The sequence below is a fragment of the Akebia trifoliata genome, chromosome 5 (genome assembly GCF_017979445.1).
Source record: "Akebia trifoliata isolate Shusen 1 chromosome 5, ASM1797944v1, whole genome shotgun sequence".
Lineage (NCBI taxonomy): Eukaryota > Viridiplantae > Streptophyta > Magnoliopsida > Ranunculales > Lardizabalaceae > Akebia > Akebia trifoliata.
This window is the reverse complement of record NC_141379.1, coordinates 28,595,783-28,617,657: the sequence shown is the minus strand read 5'-3', so window position 1 is coordinate 28,617,657 and position 21,875 is coordinate 28,595,783. Positions and strand designations below refer to the sequence as shown.

Here is a 21,875-nt window from a genome sequence, read left to right as displayed (position 1 = left end):
AGGTAGTAGGCTCTCTTTTGCTAGAATTTGTGTGGAGATCAGGGCTGACTCAAACCTCTCCAGAATCTTTAAAGTGAGGATCAACAAGGATATTCGTGTTGATACGAGGGTAAAAAATGATTGGTATCCCTCAAGGTGCAGCTCTTGCATTACCTTTGGCCACTCAAACTCCAACTGCCCCAATGCTAGGAATTCAAAGTTTGTTGAGCAAAAGAAATCCCCAAGAGAGGGGGGAAGGGGACAAGAAAAATCGTGTTGTTGAAATAAAACACATCTATTTTACCATTTTCATAAAATAATTTAATTCTGAATAATGTGCAGTTTTAGTAATTTTTCAATTTTTATATTTTAACCAAAGACTAATAAAAGAAGGGAAAATTACTTAAAGGACCCTCACGAAAGGTTTTCTTTCTAAATAGTCCCTAAATTTTTCTCGATAACGTGATAGGACATTTAGTAAACTTTTTCTTTCTTATCGGTCCCTTGTACTATCGAGTTCACCATTTTTACTATCGAACTCAACGCTTTTTTATTTAGTATCTAGTTCACAACTTTTATGATCGAACTAACCATTATTTAGTGTCGAGTTCACGACTTTTTATTTACTATCAAACTCGACTCTTTTTAATTATTGTCGACTTCACTACTTCTTTAAATAAAAAGTGGTGAACTCGACACTAATAAAACCTACCCATGTTCAATTTTTTTTTTCCAACTAAAATACATGCAAAGATCGACTAAAAACTTGAGATATCGACTTGTTTAAATGATTTCAACCCAAAAGAATCATTCTTGATCAATTTTCATTCAAAAATTAAGAAAACAAGTGAAAAAAAAAATCCTAATTTTTACATGCATTTTCAAAATGTTTGAAAAAACACTTGAAAACATCTTCTTCTTTCTTGAATTTTTTCTGATGAAGTGAAGTCTCCGAAACTCAATTGAGATGTCAAAAATCTAATTTTTGGATGAAAACGATGAGTTCGAATAGTTGAGGCATTCAATCGTGAGAAATGATGTCCAATGGCCATCTAGGAAGAAAAAGTTTACTAAATGTCTTGCAAAGAAATCATTGAAAGCTTAGGTACTATATAAAAAAAACTCTTCCACGAGGGTCCTTTAAGTAATTTTTCCAATAAAAAATGATAAATTGACTCAAAATTTGGTACATTAATTATTTTAATTCCCAAAACATGCATTTCAAGGGAATTCATCACTTTTATAATCAATGAATTCACTGGTATATCTACGAATTCATAGATATTAAAAATAACAGACTAATGAGTTTGTAGGTTATAAAAATGACAAATGCATGTTTTAAGAATTAAAATGAACAGTGTACTTAACTTGGAACTTTGTCATATTCTGCGCAAGAAAGGGAGATTAACCCAAAGAATTTTATATATGCCACACCAACTTTTGCTAACGTCATCCCAATTCATATGTAAATCAGCAAAGAGTTATCAAACATCATGGGGTGCAGTTAGTAAAATTTGGTGTTCGAAGAACCAATAGACAGACACGTCACCAACAAACTCTAATCTTCTGCACGTAATCCGACAAATCTCTAGCGCTTATACATTGTTGAATCCGTCGGCCCACAATCGATCCAAAAGCACTAAATTTCTGGGTAGCTTCGACAAACTCCGTATTCGTTTTCCTCATGAGTTGTCTGTGAGAAATTGTATGTGGAAGCATCTCTCTCTCTCCTTCCAACCACGTGTTCTGCTTCTACATAGCTTGTAAGTTAAAATTGCGTCAAAGGGCATTTTTAGATTTCAATGATTAATTTCGGTTCAAATGTTTATTATTATTATTATTATTATGCTGCGCTATGATTTATGATTTTCTTAAAACCAAGCTAAATGAAATTTCTGATTTATTTGAACAAAAAATATTAGGAAGGGATGGATTAGTTGCACACCACCCACTACCAATTGCACTTCATCACTTAAAATTTTTTATTTGTACTACATTTGGATGATTGCACTCAAAATTAAAATATTGCACTCCTTTGTTTTTTGTTTTTCATTCGTCTTCTTCAACTATGCTCACATAAATTATTGTTGGTTTAATAATTTTTATAAGAACGATTTGATCGTATAAGGAGCATATTTACAATTCATGAGTAGAGAAGACAAAGTCACATGAAGGTGAAAAACCCTAAACTTAACTTCACTGATGATGAAGTGCAATTAATAAGTTAAATTACAGGCTATAATAAAAAAGGTTATTTATCAAGTTTTGTGTGCGTGCTACTAGTCAGTGCCTATTAGGAGCTGTTATTAAAATTGCTCTATTCTTGGAGGCAACTTATGTAGCTAAGTTGGTAAATGCTTAAGGAATATTGTTGATCCGTTGACATATAATCAAACCTCGTTGAACCCACCTTCTCCTCTCCTAACCGTTATGCATTACATGGAAAAAGGGGTAGATTCAATGCCAACGTCTATCGAATTTGCTTAGATTGAACTAAATTCGACAGTTCTTGGCATTGAATTTACCCTTTTTTCTTCACGTAGTGCTGATGTTCGCTTATCAAAAAAATACTTGAGAAAATTCCCAAAACATGCACAACTTTTATTAAAATTCTCATTTCAGTACGTTCATTTTAATTCCCAAAACATACATGAACATGAGGTAGCAAGATCATTGGTATGTATTTTAATTTACAGTGACGATCTTACTAATAAAAGTTTTATTACAAAAACTCCCCTACTTTATCAAATTTGTTACTCAACAAATCTTGGGTAGATCCACATCATTGTAAATGATTAAATACTTATGGGTCAGGATTCCTAGACTCCTAAGAATGACTCATGAAAAGAACACATGATCTTAATTTTTTAAATGCAAAATCCAATGGTTGAGATTTATCCTCGGGATAAGTATCTCTAAGATTTGTGTTATCAAGATACTCATAAATCTCTACCATTAGATTTTGCGTTTAAAAGCCTATGTTTTTTCATGAGTAATTCTTAGGGGTCAACGGATCCCAACCCTATAATTATAATACACTCAGTTCTTTTAATCAAATACTCTACATGGATATGATAAAATAGGTATTTGATTAAAAGAATTGAGGGCATGATAGATATTTAATCTTTTTTTTTTAAGATGTGGGTCTCACTTAAATATTTGTTAAAAAAACATTTTCTTACTAAGTTATCAAGGAAAGTTGTGATGCCTAATGATATAAATCTATGGCATTCAAGATCATGATCTAATGTTACAGGGTTGTAGAGGACAAGATTCTAATAATTTTGAAAAAATAAAATAAAAATTAAGACTTAATTTTTATCGTTGAATTTTTTTACTTTAAATTTGGGAGTTTCGTAGTTATCCATTTTCAATTACTTTAAATCTAGAAGGCGTTCATAGGGTTAGAAGTTTTAGAATCGACTGATTTTTTGTGAGGGTGATCTCCGCACCATAGAGATCATCCTCACAAAAAATCAGTCAATTCTGAAACTTTTTTTCCATGTAAGACAAAACGTTGTTTAGAATGTTGTCTATGGAACGTTATATATGTATATATATATATATATATATATATATATATATATATATATATATATATATAGTTTTTTCTTCTTAAATGTATTTGTAAAACTAAGGAAAAAAATCTTTTTAATTTATTAATTTTTTTTCTTCTATATTTAAATTTATTGCTATATATGTTTAAGTATAGTATTTTACAGATTTTTGAAGATGAATCATTTTTACATAAATTTTGAAGAGAGAAAAATTAGCTCAACCCGCCCAAAACTACCTAACTTGGACTAACCCGAGCTCAACCCAATTTTAGTAGCTCAATCTCAGGTTGAGTTTAGATTAATGAACTCTAGCCCGATGGTTGGATTAGAGCTTGGGTTAATTAACTCTAACCCGATGGTCAAGTTAATTTTAGCTCGAGTTGAGGGTTCTACAACTTGGGTTGAGCATGGGTTGACCCTCCAACCCGCCCAGGTTGCAACCCTAAAGGGTACTAGACTAATGGAGAAAATTTTGAAAATTCTAAAAATGGTAGCTCCCTATTCATTTTTTTAAGGGGTTGGCCTAGTGGCAAGTCGAGTCTTGATAAGCTCCTCAGCAAAAAGCAAGTCAAGTGTTCGAAACCCCATGAAGCTATGAATTTTTTCGGGGCCACCCTCTAGGGTCCTATTGACCCTTGACTCAAATTGTTGCATGCATGACTTTCTGGGGGGCAGTGCATGTGACCGAGGGATTAGTCTCACCTGAAGGGTGGGGATACCCACGATATTAAAAGTGAAATAAAATAATAAAGCGATTTAAAAAGAAAACATTTACTAAAATTAAATTGTGAAAAATATTTATGATTTTCTAGAATAGTAAATTGTTTCCCCTATACTTACATAAACTATTTTAATTTCAGAAACAATAATTTACCATTTTCAGAATTAAAATAAATAGTTTATTATTTGAAAAAAATTTCAATTTTCAGTCTATGTTTCTATAAATCAGAGAAAAATTTAGAGTAGTTGGGTGATTTTTGTTTGATTTTATAAGCTTTCTCAACCTCTATCGCGTGTTTAATTGGTTCTCTTCTTTGCAGATTGAGACTTAATTCTAAAAATATGCTACCGAAATAGCTCCTAATTAACCCCAATAGTAGATTTTCCGAGCCTCGATATACAACAATATGGACCGTCCTCCGACCAATAGTGTATTTGGCTTGAACCACTATATTCAGGATGAGCAAAATGCAAATAATCTTCCAACCAACAGTGGATTTGGCTTGAACCACCATATTGATCATCGGGAGCTCGACACATATATTAATCGTACGGTCAACAGTAATGGATTAGGCGCGACCCGCCTTCATATCCAAGAACTAAACACAGATAATGTTACAGCAAACTCTGGGTTTGATCACAATCACTATGTTTGGGAACACAACACATATAGTTTAAAAGTGAACAGTGGAGTTGACCTCAATCACTATGTTCAAGAAGACAACATGGAAGGTATGATTTCTTCATTTAGATTAATTTAGGCATACCAAGTCATGCCCATAATTTCAAATCTCAGTATAATTTCACGTCGCCTAGATCTCGTTCATGGATGAGACCGCGCTATCTCAATTGAGGAAGAGACAACCAAGATATTGAATCAAAAAAAAAAAAAAAAAGTTAGAATTTAGAAAATAAGTTTAACTTATTATGAGTTTGAGTCTTTGAGAAATAGAGAAGATAGGTATTTTTGCCTAAAAAGAAATCAAATTTGAAGAAATAGGGTTCTTGCATAGTGGTTGTTATGGAGGGCAATTAGGACATCATAGATTGGGGTTTAAGGGAAATGATGGGAGAGTGAAAAGAGGTTGGGATTGAAGGGTAATGATGAAAAAATTATGATTGAAGTGGTCTCTCTATCGCACATACACAAACACACTATAAACAATTGAGCTGGGGATCTAGGGTACACTTTTTCCTAGAGATCAGTACTGATATTCTAGTGATTAATACTCTTTTTCCTAGAGATGCAATTTTCTTAGGAATCCCTAACATCCTAATAACAGTCATGTTGATGGACAGCCTCAACAAAGATAAGTATATTTACAACGGTCATGTTGAGGCAAAATGTAATGATGCTTAATTATCATGAAGAAATTTAAACTTATGTTCATGCTAGCGATTTACATATGCTTTAGATTAGTGGCCGAGCTAGAAAGGCGTCAAGGGTACTGACAGTTGCCCCCTCTTTTTTATTTTTTTGACAGGGTTAAATACCCTATAATTTGTTGATTATTTGAGAATCCTCATGTTCAAGTTATACAAAGCCCCCCTTTGACATTGTTGTGAGTTGTACGCCACCTTTTCAAAACTTTTGGGTGATTTGGGCACTCCTTTGATAGAGAGAGTTTTTATTGGCACCTCAAATTAAACTTATTACACCCTAATTTCTTAAATTATTATCCCACTTTAATTAAATATTAAAATACACTATTCAAACATTACAAAAGTTGGGTTCAAGTTATTACTTTACCACTAGAAAGCATTATAATACATTCAAATAACTTAGGCAATTGTTTACAATCATGAGTAGGCTTATATAAAATCCTAAATCTAGCAAAACAAAAATATAAACAAAAAAAAGAGAAAGGGAGTTTCTATTGGCACACAACTTTTACTTATTCTCAACCTTTGACTAAATTTTTAATTTTTTAATTGAGGTGTAATAAGTAAAAGTTGGGGTGCCAATAACAACTCTCATATTAAAATGGTCAACATTTGAGATACCCCTGGTTTTCAAACTAATGACATGCCCCACTTTGACCTTGTTCTTCTTCTTTAGACTAAAAAAAAACCCTAAACATCCATTTTTTCAGCTTATAACAAAAAATTCATGATTTTTGTTCCTAAAACAAGAGATATTCAAAGTCTTCTACAGCTTAATAATTTTTCAGTAGTTTTGAGAGTTTTATTGTCGAGTATTCATGTGGAAGTCAATGGGAAAGGAAGAGGAAGAGAGAATAATGGGGTTTTGATTCTTCAGAAGTTATCTAACTTCAAAATAAGTTTCTATCTTTTTTTTTTTGTTGTTGTTATTTTTATTTTTTATATATTTTTTTAAATGCTACAAAGGTTATGTGGTTACAATTTGTTTTTGGTTTCTTGCTCATACATAGACAAAAGAGCAAAAATTGATTCGCAGAACAGATTTTCCCAAGATGAGTTCTTCGCCATGTCAATTAGATCCTTAAATTTGAATAAAAATCTGAAATCAGCGACACTAAGAGGTTTGTAGTTTCATCTATTCTAAATCTCCGTTTTTCTTTGATTTCCAATTTTTTTTTATGATATTTTATTTTGGATATTTGAATGCGTTTGGAGTTGTTCAGATGTTTGTTATTCTAATTACAATTAAAAACATTTGAGTTTTGTCCCCAAAAACAAGTCATCTTCAAGATCTAGAACCTCACCATTAAGTATAATTATAATTTGCCCCCCTACAAAAAAAATCCTAACTCCACCCCTGCTTTAGATCATATGTATCAAACGCACTAGTTCGATACAAATGTGTGCAATTCATAGATTAATTTATTATTATTTTTTAATAATAAAATAAATAATAAGAAAAGATGTCTAAAGAAATATAAATAGAAAGATACAATTACCAAGTACTTCAAAGATTAGAATAAGTGTTTATCATTTAGAAATAAGTTAATTTTTTTATTTATAAAATATTATAAAAAATTAATATAATTTTTAATAGTTCACATGCAACGTATGTGCATTTTACTCATATATATATATATATATAGAAATGTTCAGCACCAAACATTTTGGCAAAACATTTTTCAAAACATGGGTTAGAAGTTTTTGGAATTGGCTGATTTTTGGTGAGGATGATCTCTACGGTGAGGAGATCATCATCACCAAAAATCAGCCCATTCCAAAACTTCTAACCCCATAAAAAATGGCTTACAAAAAATGGACGGTCCACGATTTTTCAACTTGTAAACATGGGGCTAGAAGTTTTTTCATCATCCTCACCAAAAATCAGCCCATTCCAAAACTTCTAACTCATGTAGGACAAAAATGATTGGCTTAAATTTTCGCCAAAATGTTTGATGCTGAATGGGACCCTATATATATATACCTTCAATCAAATGGGCTGTGAAGGGGTCAGATTTTAGCCCGGTCAGCCCATTAATGGATCAGGTTTGGACAGTGAAAGGTCCGTTCGATAACAGGCCCAATCCAAGTATAAAATACAACTATTTCTCTTCTATCCGTATGGGACTAAAACTTGAAGAAGAAATTCAAATCTGTTTTTTTCAATAGAAGTTTACTAAAAGAAAAACTCTCTCCCTTTCAAATCAATAAATTTTTATAGGTTACTTTTTGTGTTTCTCAGCCCATGAGAAGAACGTATTGCAATCGCCACCAGCTTCTCCTAAAGAATCTATTGCACTGTTTGGTGAGTAATTGCTTGCCTTAGCATATATGGAAGAGAATCATCGTCAAAGCCTTCCCTAAATTTGTTTTGGTTGGCTGAAGAAACAATATTATATAGTAATGTATAGAACTTGGTTGGTCAAGTCGACTCAGTTGGATTTCACAATGACTCGGGCACAAACTCTATTGAATCAACTTGTCGAGTCTAATCATCGAAAACATAAAAAAAAATAATAATAATAAAAAGGGAAAGAAAGAACTGCCTAACTAGCAATATATATCGATCAAATTAATGGCTGGAATCATCAATAAAGAAAACCATCAAATCTAGCTAGTAAATATAAATCACTGTTAAAAAATCATTGAAAGATTTCTTTTCAATTGATGTGGGACTAAAACTTGAAAGAGGAAAATATGCAATCAATGAAAGATTCAAAAACTCAAATTTAACTTTCCCTGATGAAGCCTTAGGCTGTGTTTTGTTTGAGTGAAGTGGGGAGAAGAGAAGAGAAGAGGAGAAAATAAATGAGTTTCTCTCCATTCCTCTTGTTTGAATTGTTAAGTGGGGAGTGAAGAGAAAAGAATTGGAGAGAAGAGTAGAGAAAAACAAGTGAGTTTTCTTTCGCTCCAAAAGTGGAGAGAAAGCCTTTTAAATTTTTTTTATAATTCCAACTCTGCCCTTAGATCTCTTTTAAGACATTTTAAAATTTCAAAATTATCCCCAAATCTCTATTGTAAATCCAAATACGGTGGAGAGAAATTGAGTTTCTCTTCTCTTAAACAGGAGAGAACTTGAGACAACTTTAGAATTTTAAAATATCTTAAAAGAGATCTGGGGGCAGAGTTGGCATTATAAAATATTTGAAAGGGTTTCTCTTCATTTCTCTCATCTTCTCTCCACTTTTGGGGAGAAAGAAAACCCATCTTTTTTTTTCTCTCCTCTTCTCTCCCCACTTAACAATTCAAACTGGAGAGAAACTCATTTATTTTCTCTTCTCTCCATTTCTCTCAATCCAAACACATCCTTATTCACTAAAAGACAACTCCAAGAAGAGGGAATTTTTTTTCCCTTTCAAATCAAATAAAGTTTTATACTAAAATATCAGCATGTTGTAATTAAAATTGTAAAGGTTCAAATGGTGAGGTGAAGAAGAAAATTGTTTTTGATTTAATTTTTTAGTGTTGAGTTTATTCTCATCTCGGACACAAATTGCCTTGTCTCTCTTGTTATAAACTCCTGGGCCTTTCTGTTCATTGCCAATTGGTTTTGAGTTTGACCCCCAAACTTATTATGGTAATAGAGCAGGTCTTCCTCTCCTCCACGTCACCCAGTTCATATCTCCACGTGCTTTGACCAAGTCCGGTCCACACGTGTGAGGGCGTGTTGAGTTTAGTCTCACATTGGACACAACTTGCCTTATCTCTCTCCTTACAAGCTTCTGGGCCATTGAAGATATAAAATCTTTATCAAATAGTTCAAAAAGAATTTATTGGTTTATCGACTCATAACTTGCTTTTCATGTTTCTCAGACTTGCAGTTTCCAACTTTTCCAACAAGATCCATTGCACCGCTAAGTGAGTAATTGGTTTGCTTATATGGATGAGAATAATCATCAAAGCCTTTTATAAATTTTTTTGGGTCAGCTGAAGAAAAAATAATTTGATAACTTCTATTGGCATCCTTACTTTTACTTATTACACCCCAACTAAATTAGGAAAAAAAATAGGGTGAGAATATCAATCTCTAACTTTAGCAAAGAAGTTAGTTCTGAATATTTTCTTCTCTTTGACGAAGAGATATGTAGAGTGAAGAACATGAGATTCATATAATTGACGTTAACTTGTTCTTTTTGATGGATTATTGTCGATAGTGGCAATTCATGACTTCTTTTTACCTTGTGCAAGTATTATGAGAAAATTTTGATATGGAAATCTTAGTTTCTTGTGTTAAGGATTTGTCTTAATTTTTAGTTAGGGTGTGATAAATAATTTAACTATCTGGGGTGTGATAAGTAAAAGTTGGGGTGCCAATAGAATGTCCCAATATTTTTTCCATTGACCTTTTTTTTTTCCTTTCTAGATTTGTCTTCTATTAATTCAATGTGTTCATATCTACTTTCACTACACCATTAATCCATGTTTGTTTTGGTGCAAACACAAATCATATCTTTTATTAGATATGAAATTCTGAATCTAACTAACTATTCATTTTAATTTTCAAAACTTGAACAATGTGATCACAAGTTTTTCAAGTGATGATTTCGCAGGTTTACAGTGACTATCTCATAGGTTTTGCTATTTTTAGTAAGATAGTCACTTTAAACCTGAGAAATTGTCATGTTAAACCTGCGAAATAATTACTTTAAAGGAAAATTTACCAAAACATGCATGACATATCAATTACCATTTTGGTAAATATTTTATTTTACCAAAACAATAAAAATAAAAATTTCCATATTTTTGGTATTGAAAATAACCTTGTTGTCAGAAGGATACTTCTGACATGAGATCAGAATGCATGTTATAAAATGTTAGAAGGAACCTTCTGACATGAGATTAGAATGTATTTTATACAAATCAAATGGATCCTTTTGACATGAGATCGAAATATATTTTATACAATGTCAGAAGGATGCATTCTAATCTCATGTCAGAAGGCTTCTTTTGACATTGTATAAAATACATTTTGATCTCATATTGGAAGGATTCTTCTGATAAAAAGGGTATATTCGGTAGCAAAAATGTAGAAATGACTATTTGTACAGTTACGATAAAATAACATATTTACCAAAACAGTAAATTACCATTTTGGTAACTAAGATGTATAGTGCTCCGTTTTGGTAATTAAGTTTGAAAAGTTGTCCATTTTGATAAATTTCTCAACTTTAAAACCTCCGAATTTATTACAGTTCATGTTTTGGTTATTAAAATGAACAGTAAGCCAGAATCGTAGATTCGTCAAAAGTTTATCACGTTTTCGTAAATATTCCAAAAAAGTTTGATTTATATGTTTATTTCAGTGAGAAGAAATTTATTATATGAGAAAAGAGACTAGACTTATGTGGCTTTCTGTTTATTCCATTGTAGCAATTGGATTTGCCTACTTTAGTTTAATTTTCAAAGCTTAGTAGGCAACCTTTTGTTTCTTTCCCCTAGTTTCATTCTTCTCAGTTTGTAAGGCTCTTGGATATGATCTTTCTTACTGGAATTGGCTATTAATAAGATCAATTTGATAAAATTATTGGGAATTAGTATGAAAGATATTAAATGTATTCGATGTTTTAAGAACTTAATGGAAATATTGCAGTGAAAAGATTCACCTTTAGTGAGGTCACCTCAGCAACAAAGAATTTTCAACCAAAATGTGTATTGGAAGAAGGCAGGTTTGGAAGAGTCTACAAGGGGTATCTTGAGAATGGTGGGAAGGTAAATGAAGACTAAGCTACTATAAACTGAGACTACCTTCTTTTTCTTCTTGGAATAATTGAAAGAAAATTAGGACTGATTTCGGTTCATTATGATCAGCTTGAACCTATTAAGCTACTTGACAGAAAAGGGTTCCAAGGAAACAGAGAATTTCTTGTTGAAGTTTTAATGTTAGGTCTTCTTCACCATCAAAATCTAGTTAATCTCATTGGATATTGTGCTGATGGAGATCAGAGGCTTTTGGTTTATGAGTATATGCCATTTGGGTCTCTAGAAAATCATCTTCTAGGTATGTCAATTATACTAAATCTTTTGATTTCACGATATTTCATCCAAGGAAACATTTTCTAAGTAATAATCTTCCTTCGAATTTTGAATAATTCAATACACGCCACATATTTCAATACGTGTCTAATATTTGTTTGTAGATCTTGAACCGGACCAGAAGCCGTTAGGTTGGTATACAAGAATGAAAATAGCAGCAGGAGCCGCTAAAGGTCTGGAATATTTGCACAACAATGCCAACCCACCTGTTATACATAGTGATCTGAAATCGTCAAACATTTTGTTGGACGAAGGGTTCAATCCAAAACTCTCTAATTTCGGGCTTGCCCATCTTGATCCTACTGGAGAGAAGACTCTTCTATCATCGAGAGTGGTGGGGACATTTGGGTATTGTGCCCCGGAGTATGCACTAACAGGTCAGCTGACCATGAAATCGGATATTTATAGTTTTGGAGTTGTTTTACTAGAGCTAATCACAGGGCGAAAGGCCATCGACACCAAGAGGCCAATTATAGAACAAAATTTAATTTCTTGGGTAATTTTCTTCCTTGCTCTTTACTTTTCTGTTTCTCCTTGCTTGAATGTGAACCATCACAGATTTGATTTTCCATGAATTGGAATTTGAATAAAAGCTATTGTTCTATCCGAGTCCAACAATGCTTTCATGTCTAGTTTATATTCGAGTTGATTGAAACTGTGACAAAAAATCATTTCTTTACGGTGTCAATGTTGTTATTTTGTTAATTAAACAGGCACGACCACTTTTCAAGGACCGAAACAAGTTCCCTCAAATGGTAGATCCTCTTCTTGAAGGGGACTTCTCAATAAGAAGTTTGAATCAAGCGCTCGTTGTTGCAGCCATGTGTCTCCAAGAGGAAGTTACATTACGTCCCTTGATTAGCGATGTTGCAATTGCATTAAGTTTCCTAGCAGTGGCCCCAGCCGATGAGGGGGGCTCTGCGTCTCTTCCTGTTTTGTCTCTATCTTCATCGGATAAAATTTCAAGCAAAGCTAGATGAAGATAGCTCGGATGAATGCCAAAGAGTTGTTGCTGAAGCCATAGAATGGGATTCAAGTTCAAGCGAAGAAAGCAACCGGAGATCTTGTTGGATATGGTGCAAATGAACTTTTGTAGTGCCTTGATGTCTTTTCAAATAATTACTTGTGAATTAAATGTTGAATACAACCTCTAAAAAAATTGAAGATGAATTGGGTTGAGGCATGGATTAGGTTGTTGTTGATATATGTGGCTCATATTGAGTGGAACATGTATATAAATAATATAGGCAGATGCCGGCGTTAAGCCGGGATTTCACCAATCCCAACCAATAGCATGAAGCTGTGGGTATCCAGGGACACCGTTCTGGATCCCTACTCTTTATGAAATTACTCATGTTAGGGAAGCGATTAATTAATACACACGACTTTGTGCCATTGGTTGATCTAGATTGAGTTTCTTGTAAGCAAAAAATTTCTCTCATCGACTAGTTCTTAGAAAGATGGAAATAGGTTGGGAAGGTAAAGATGAGTTAAACTACTTTGTAGATGGTTACCTATGTCTAAGTAGTCTTACGCATATTGTTAAATTGTATTAAAAGTGAATTATTAAGTAACATTAGGATTAGCAATTAAGGATATAAGTCCCAATTATTAGGAGTGTGTAAGAATAATGGAATGTAATGACACAAAGATCAATCTCCAAGGGTTAGCGACATGGCCAAGACCACATCTTAGGAAGCAGAGGACTTAAACTCGAATTCCTCCTTAGGGATTTATCCTAGAAATTGGCTAGTGCATGTTTTGGGGGGATATATAATATATGAATCAATAATAAGGATTTGAGATAGAGCAACGTTCTATTGACTCAAGCCAGCTTTGAAACAATGATATTTGAAATTTAATAAAATTGATGACAAGCCCGCTTGACTTCAGCCTACTCTAATAGACTCATGAAAATGACTTAAATGCCCTCATCTTCAACTTGCATGTTGCAGCCAAAAACTCCTGATTTTCGTTCTTAGAACCAGGCATCCTTAACATTTTGGGTGAAACTTTTTCCCTTCATCCTCTAACTTAAGAATCTATCTACTTCAGCCTTCAAACATTAATAACAAAACAGGATTTTTGACAAGTAAAAGACATTGAAAATTTTGTAGCAAGGTTTTCTATAAGGGGTTAGTTAAGGTGATGCTAAAAACCATGGATTGAAGATGAGATTGTATGGTTGTATCCTGCGGGCGTACCATCAGAGTTTTTACTTACAATTAAAGTTTTGTAGAGGCGAACAATGTCTTAAAGAGAACAACTGTTGTGCTTCGTGCGGCAATAATGATGAATAATACGAAAAGAGAAACTAGAAAGAAATAGAAATAAACACACAGCTTTTAACGTGGTTCGTTGATGTTTGAAGGCTGAAGTAGATAGATTCTTAAGTTAGAGGATGAAGGGAAAAAGTTTCACCCAAAATGTTAAGGATGCCTGGTTCTAAGAACGAAAATCAGGAGTTTTTGGCTGCAACATGCAAGTTGAAGATGAGGGCATTTAAGTCATTTTCATTAGTCTATTAGAGTAGGCTGAGGTCAAGGGGGCTTGTCATCAATTTTATTAAATTTCAAATATCATTGTTTCAAAGCTGGCTTGAGTCAATAGAACGTTGCTCTATCTCAAATCCTTATTATTGATTCATATTATATATCCCCCCAAAACATGCACTAGCCAATTTCTAGGATAAATCCCTAAGGAGGAATTCGAGTTTAAGTCCTCTGCTTCCTAAGATGTGGTCTTGGCCATGTCGCTAACCCTTGGAGATTGATCTTTGTGTCATTACATTCCATTATTCTCACACACTCCTAATAATTGGGACTTATATACTTAATTGCTAATCCTAATGTTACTTAATAATTCACTTCTAATACAATTTAACAATATGCGTAAGACTACTTAGACATAGGTAACCATCGACAAAGTAGTTTAACTCATCTTTACCTTCCCAACCTATCTCCATCTTTCTAAGAACTAGTCAATGAGAGAAATTTTTTGCTTACAAGAAACTCAATCCAGATCAACCAATGGCACAAAGTCGTGTGTATTAATTAATCGCTTCCCTAACATGAGTAATTTCATAAAGAGTAGGGATCCAGAACGGTGTCCTTGGATACCCTCGGCTTCATGCTATTGGTTGGGATTGGTGAAATCCCGGGTTGACTTTCTTGTGAGCAAAAAACTTCTCTCTCAATAAATGGCATTACCCTCTTATTCTAACTTATCTATATCTTTTCCAATTTCTAATTAATCCTTACATGAGGGGATAAAAATAATTCACGGTTTTTATTAGTTTTATTAAAGGGCATGGTAACAAAGTTTGGATTTGGTGAGGGTTTGATTCGGATAAATTCAAGAAAATTTTGTTAAAATTTCGGAGATCAAACAAAATATGTCTTTGGGTTTCTTTCCAAAACCTATCATCTTCAACCTCTCCAAAATCCATAGTCTTCTTCTTGATGTTTGAATGTTGAAAAAATAAAATTTTGAAAGTGAAAGGTCAAAGAAAAATCCAGGTTTTTCTGGTTGTGAGAAGGAATATTGAGAGATAACAAAGGAGATTTTAGAGCAGCTCCTTCTTGATTTTTCAATGTAGTTGGTGTTAGAAAGTTGTGGTACGGGCCATACAATTACAACTGAAGTAGAAAAGAAAGAAAAATGACAATGATGAATACCAAAATTTAACGTGGAAAATCTCCAAAAATTGGAGTAAAAACTAAGGGCAAACTGTAGAAGGATTTTACTATTGCAAAAGAAATACAACTCTTTCTCTATAAAATAAGGAGAGCACAATTGACAATACCCTCTCTCTTATCATATAAGAAAATACACTCTCTCTCTTTAACAAAGGAAAGGCTATGAAGATTAGGAGAAACCTAACATTTTTCTCTCTAAACTTTCTTTATTTTCTCAGAACTAGAAAATTTGTCATGTTTGGAGAGAGGCAAATTTTATCTCTGACACTCTGGCAACATATGTAGTTGCAACCAAAACATCTAACTACTTCGAAGATTTTTTTACAATTATGGTTCCATAATAAATTGCCCACTTAGAAAAACATATATCCTTATAATCGATGACAACAAAAAAAGTCTCGCAGTTTTGATCAATCCAAAAGTACTTAATTTCTAGGTAGTTTTCAGGGTTGGAGCTCTGATACCAATTGTTGAGTCATTTAGAAGAATCTTTGAATGTGACCCTACGAAGATTCTTGTCTTTCATGTCTCCTTTTCGTAGAAATTCCAACAAAAATTTCAACACCACCTCTGCACTCTAGCACTATCACCTTACAAACAAATAACACAAGTCCTCATAGGACTTGTTAAAAAGAAACACTAAACTCTTATTAGAAATCTTATTTCTATGTGATCACATTCATTTGACTTATTCTACTCACAAATAAGGACTCCTTCCTTATTTATAGACTTGGAAAGATGTTACAAGAATTATTTAGAATCTACCTAAATCTAGAATTTTCTAAAGAAACATCTAGACACACTCCAAAAATTTATTAATGTGTAGTTATGAAACATTCTAGAAGCTTCTGGATTCTTCTAGAGTATTCTACGAACCTTTCTAGAAGTTTCAATAATCATCCATAATCACCAATCGCGAAGGTTGGTTTTGTAAAAGTCGGTGACGACTCTTCTACATCGAAGAATTCCATATTTCTTTTATATGTAAATATATATATATATATATATATATATATAGGGTAGCATTCTTTTGACAAAATCCTAGCTAATATTCTAGACAAAATTTTGTTTTATATGGCTAAAAAGTTTCGGAATGGAATGATTTTTTGTGAGGATAATCTCTATAATTAGTAGATCATCCTCACAAAAAATCAGCCAATTCTGAAACTTCTAACCCCATGAAAAGTGGTTACAAACTAACGGTAAAAATTGACATTTCACGATTCTTCATCTTATAAATTAAGGTTAGAAATTTCAAAATTTGCTGATTTTTTATGAGGATGATTTTCTCATCATAGAAATCATCCTCACAAAAATTCAGCCTATTCTAAAATTTTTAGTTCATGTAAGACAAAATGCTTTGTCTAGAATGTTGTCTAGGATTTTGTCAAAAGAACGCCACTCATATATATGTAGGGGGCGGTTCGGTAGCCCTAAAGTTTGCCAAACATTTTTCAAAATATGGGTTAGAAGCTTTGAAATGAGCTGCTTTTTTGTGAGGATGATCTCTATGATGAAGAGATCATCATCACCAAAAATCAGCCTATTCCAAAACTTCTAACACCATCAAAAGTGATTTACAAAATAGGACGGTCCACGATTCTTCAACTTGTAAACTGGAGTTAGAACTTTCAAAATGAGCTGATTTTTTGTGAGGATGATTTCTTCACTGTAGAGATCATCCTCACAAAAAATCAGCCTATTCCAAAACTTCTAACCCCATCAAAAGTGATTTACAAAAAATGTTTGGCAAACTTTAGGGCTGCCGAACCGCTCCCATATATATATATATATATGTTCAGCAACAAACATTCTGGCAAAACATGGGTTAGAGGTTTTGGAATGGGCTGATTTTTGGTGATGATGATCTCTACGGTGAGGAGATCATCATCACCAAAAATCAGCCCATTCCAAAACTTCTAACCCCATCAAAAATGGTTTACAAAAAATGGACGATCCACGATTTTTCAACTTGTAAACTGGGGCTAGAAGTTTTGGAATGGGCTGATTTTTGGTGAGGATGATCTCCTCACCGTAGAGATCATCCTCACCAAAAATCAGCCCATTCCAAGACCTCTAACCCATGTTTTGAAAAATGTTTTGCCAAAGTGTTTGCCAAAATGTTTGTTACTGAACATGACCCTATATATATAGGGTCAGGTTCAAGGGCCATGTGAGAAAACATGTAAGAAAACTTTCGGCGGTAAATAAAATTTTAAAATATGGGTTAGAAATTTTAGATTGTGCTGATTTTTTTTGAGGATGATCTCTATGATGGGAAGATCATCCAAAAAAAAAAATCAGCCCAATCTGAAACTTCTAACCCCATTAAAAGTGATTTAGAACGTAGACCGTCGATTTTTTTTCAATTTTTATCACTAATTTGTAAATCACTTTTGATGGATTTAGAGGTTTCTGATTGAACTGATTTTTTGTGAGGATGATCTTCTCATCATAGTGACCATCCTTGCAAAAAATCAGCTCAATCCAAAACCTCTAACCCTTATTTTGAAAAACGAAAGTTTTCTTACATGTTTTCTCACATGGCCCTTGAACCTGACCCATATATATATATATAGGGTCCCTTTCAGCAACAAACATTTTAGCAAACATTTTGGCAAAACATTTTTCAAAACATGGGTTAGAGGTTTTGGAATGGGCTTATTTTTGGTGAGGATGATCTCTACGGTGAGGAGATCATCCTCACCAAAAATCAGCCTATTCCAAAACTTCTAGCCCCATGTTTACAAGTTGAAAACTCGTGGACCGTCCATTTTTTGTAAACCATTTTTGATGGGTTAGAAGTTTTGGAATGGGCTGATTTTTGGTGATGATGATCGTCTCACCGTAGAGATCATCCTCACCAAAAATCAGCCCATTCCAAAACCTCTAACCCATATTTTGAAAAATGTTTTGCCAAAATGTTTGTTGCTGAACATTTCCCATATATATATATATATATATATATATATATATAGGGTCCCGTTCAGCACCCTAAGTTTTACCACACACTTTAACAAACGTGTTTTGTCTTACATGGGTTAGAAGTTTCGGAATGAGCTGATTTTTGGTGAGGATGATCTCTATGGTGAGGAGATCATCCTCACCAAAAATCAGCTCATTCCAAAACTTCTAACCCCATCAAAATTGATTTACAAAAAATGGACGGTCCACGATTTTTCAACGTGTAAACATGGGGCTAAACATTTTGGAATGGGCTGATTTTTGGGGAGGATGATCTTCTAATCATAGAGATCATCCTCACCAAAAATCAGCTCATTCCAAAACTTCTAACCCATGTAGGACAAAAAACGTTTGTTAAAGTGTGTGGTAAAACTTAGGGTGCTGAACATTTCCCATATATATATATATATATATATATATATATATATATGGGGCGTTCAAGGGCCAACTTTTTAGCAAACTTTTTGGCAAAACATTTTTCAAAACATAGGTTAGAGGTTTTGGAATGGGCTGATTTTTGGTGAGGATGATCTCTACGGTGAGGAGATCATCATCACCAAAAATCAGCCCATTCCAAAACTTCTAACCCCATCGAAAACAGTTTACAAAAAATGGACGGTCCATGATTTTTCAGCTTGTAAACATGGGTTAGAAGTTTTGGACTGGGCTGATTTTTGGTGAGGATGATCTCCTCACCATAGAGATCATCCTCACCAAAAATCAGCCCATTTCAAAACCTCTAACCTATGTTTTGAAAAATGTTTTGCCAAAAAGTTTGCTAAAAAGTTGGCCCTTGAACGCCACCCTATATATATATATATATATATATATATATATATATATATATATATATATATATATATATATAGGGTGGCGTTCAAGGGCCAACTTTTTAGCAAACTTTTTGGCAAAACATTTTTCAAAACATAGGTTAGAGGTTTTGGAATGGGCTGATTTTTGGTGAGGATGATCTCTACGGAGAGGAGATCATCCTCACCAAAAATCAGCCCAGTCCAAAACTTCTAACCCATGTTTACAAGCTGAAAAATCATGGACCGTCCATTTTTTGTAAACTGTTTTCGATGGGGTTAGAAGTTTTGGAATGGGCTGATTTTTGGTGATGATGATCTCCTCACCGTAGAGATCATCCTCACCAAAAATCAGCCCATTCCAAAACCTCTAACCTATGTTTTGAAAAATGTTTTGCCAAAAAGTTTGCTAAAAAGTTTGCCCTTGATCGCTACCCATATATATATATGGGGACGGTTCGAGGGACGTCTCACAAACCAGCTGAGAAACCCATGTGTGGGCGTCGTTGGATCTGGGGGAATCAATGGCCTGGATTACTTATTCGAGTCAATTGTGAGACAGCTGGGACGAAACGAAATATTTGAGGTATTTCCAAATACCTCCTTCCTTCTTTATTTTTTCTTTTCTTAACTTAAATAAAATCTCATTATCTCTCACTATAATCCAACAAAACTGCTGGGGACAAAACAAAATATGGGGTAAGGCATAGACGATGAAAATGACGATGTTGATTATGTTCTTCCCTTCTAGAACTCAGCTCCTACTCAAAATGAAACAAAATCCATGAAGATATTTTCTTCTCCCTTATTTTTCTCTTACCCACTTTGAGCTTATTTATTCAAGCCTAATGATCCATTCAGATTCTTCAATCCTGTATGGAATCCTAATATTTTTATCCCTTATAAAGCAAGGAAATTTAAATATAAAAAAAACAGTCGAAATTTGTTTTTAGGGAAAACTATTCTAAGTCTCAAAACATGGCCTAAATCCAGTTTTTACTCAAATCTCATCTTCAAAATTGGGCAGCAAGTGATCTGAACCAGGTACAAGACTCTCTTGAGTTCACACACACACACACATAGCTTCACTCTCATTGTTCTTCTTCTGGTTTCCATCAATTTTGAGGGAGCCAACTCTCGGTGACGGTCATCTGAATCAACGGATTTCATCATACGTCGACCTTCGTGATTGAAAAGGATGGGCTTCACTCTTTGTTTTCAGCGAAGAGTGAGAGAAGAGAGTCCTCAGCCAACCATTTAAAAAAAAAAAAAAAGCAAAAATTGCAGAGAAACAATGGTGGGCGGTGAATGGAGGAAGTTTTCTGCAAATAAATCAATTCTTTTAAAAGATTTGAGGGAGTTTTTTGAAAATACATTAATTCTTTTAATAACAAAACACGTTTTCCAACTGGCCGCACGTTTTATTTTAAAACGAAATCCAAGCCGTCTAATGTCGCAAATCCAACGACGCCCACACATGGGTTTCTCAGCTGGTTTGTGAGACGTCCCTCGAACCGTCCCCTATATATATATATATATAGGGTCCCGTTCGCCACCCTTAGTTTTACCACACACTTTAACAAACGCGTTTTGTCTTACATGGGTTAGAAGTTTCGGAATGAGCTGATTTTTGGTGAGGATGATCTCTATGGTGAGGAGATCATCCTCACCAAAAATCAGCTCATTCCGAAATGTTTAGCCCCATGTTTACACATTGAAAAATCGTGGACCGTCCATTTTTTGTAAATCAATTTTGATGGGGTTAGAAGTTTTGGAATGAGCTGATTTTTGGTGAGGATGATCTCCTCACCATAGAGATCATCCTCACCAAAAATCAGCTCATTCCGAAACTTCTAACCCATGTAAGACAAAACGCGTTTGTTAAAGTGTGTGGTAAAACTAAGGGTGGCGAACGGGACCCATATATATATATGTATATATAGGGAGGCGTTCGAAGGCATCAGTTTCGTCAGCCATTTTAACAAAAGTTACCCGACCGTTGGATATAATTAAATCGGACGGTCGAGAGTGCTTATTACGTTTAAATGATAACTTATAGGTTTTTACTGCGCCATCCCTCATCTTTTGACTTATTAGTGTCCCCTCCCTGAGTGAAAAACAGCAGAGAGAACTTGTCTGTTCTCTCTCGTCTGTTCTCTCTAAAAGTCTCGAACAACCCTCCTCTCTCTCGCTGCAACTCCTCGACGAAAACCTCTCTCTCTCTCTCTCTTTCTCGCGACGCCGAAACCCTCGAACCTCCTCACTCTCACTCTCTCTCGTTGAAACCCTCCTCTCTCTCGCTGCAACTCCATCGACGAAGCACGAACACGAACACGAATGGCTCCTCTCTCTCGTCGAAACCCTCCTCTCTCTCTCGCTCCTATTAAGTTACACTCTCTCTCGCTTTCGCTGCAACTTCGTCTCACGAACACGAACGGAGGTTTGATTTTGATCTTCACTTTGATGCATCTATGATCCATGATATACATTGATTTCTTTATCAATTTGGGGATCTATATTTTCTTCGTTGATTCTATTGATTTACATGTATTATGGTGTTTATTTTACGATTTTGGATCTGGTCTTTTCTATTTTTTGAATATTACCTTTGCTCTCCTGGCATTGGGCATGTTGTATGGGCCACTTTGATAATGGAAACCGTTGATACTGTTGTTCCCCTTTGATCCATCAAAAAGAGAAATTCCCAAGTTTAAATCAAGATTGAGATCAGT

At 34.1% G+C, this 21,875-nt stretch overlaps 1 pseudogene across 1 annotated transcript; it reads left to right on the top strand.

The window, feature by feature from the left end:
- Positions 1 to 1,537: 1,537 nt before the first annotated feature.
- On the top strand, positions 1,538 to 12,882 carry LOC147401975 (putative serine/threonine-protein kinase PBL7; annotated as a pseudogene). The gene is made up of 9 exons (XR_015178776.1): positions 1,538 to 1,742; positions 4,577 to 4,988; positions 6,650 to 6,760; positions 7,882 to 7,944; positions 9,453 to 9,497; positions 11,230 to 11,348; positions 11,448 to 11,637; positions 11,777 to 12,168; positions 12,386 to 12,882. The product of XR_015178776.1 is annotated as a putative serine/threonine-protein kinase PBL7 (transcript).
- Positions 12,883 to 21,875: the final 8,993 nt, after the last annotated feature.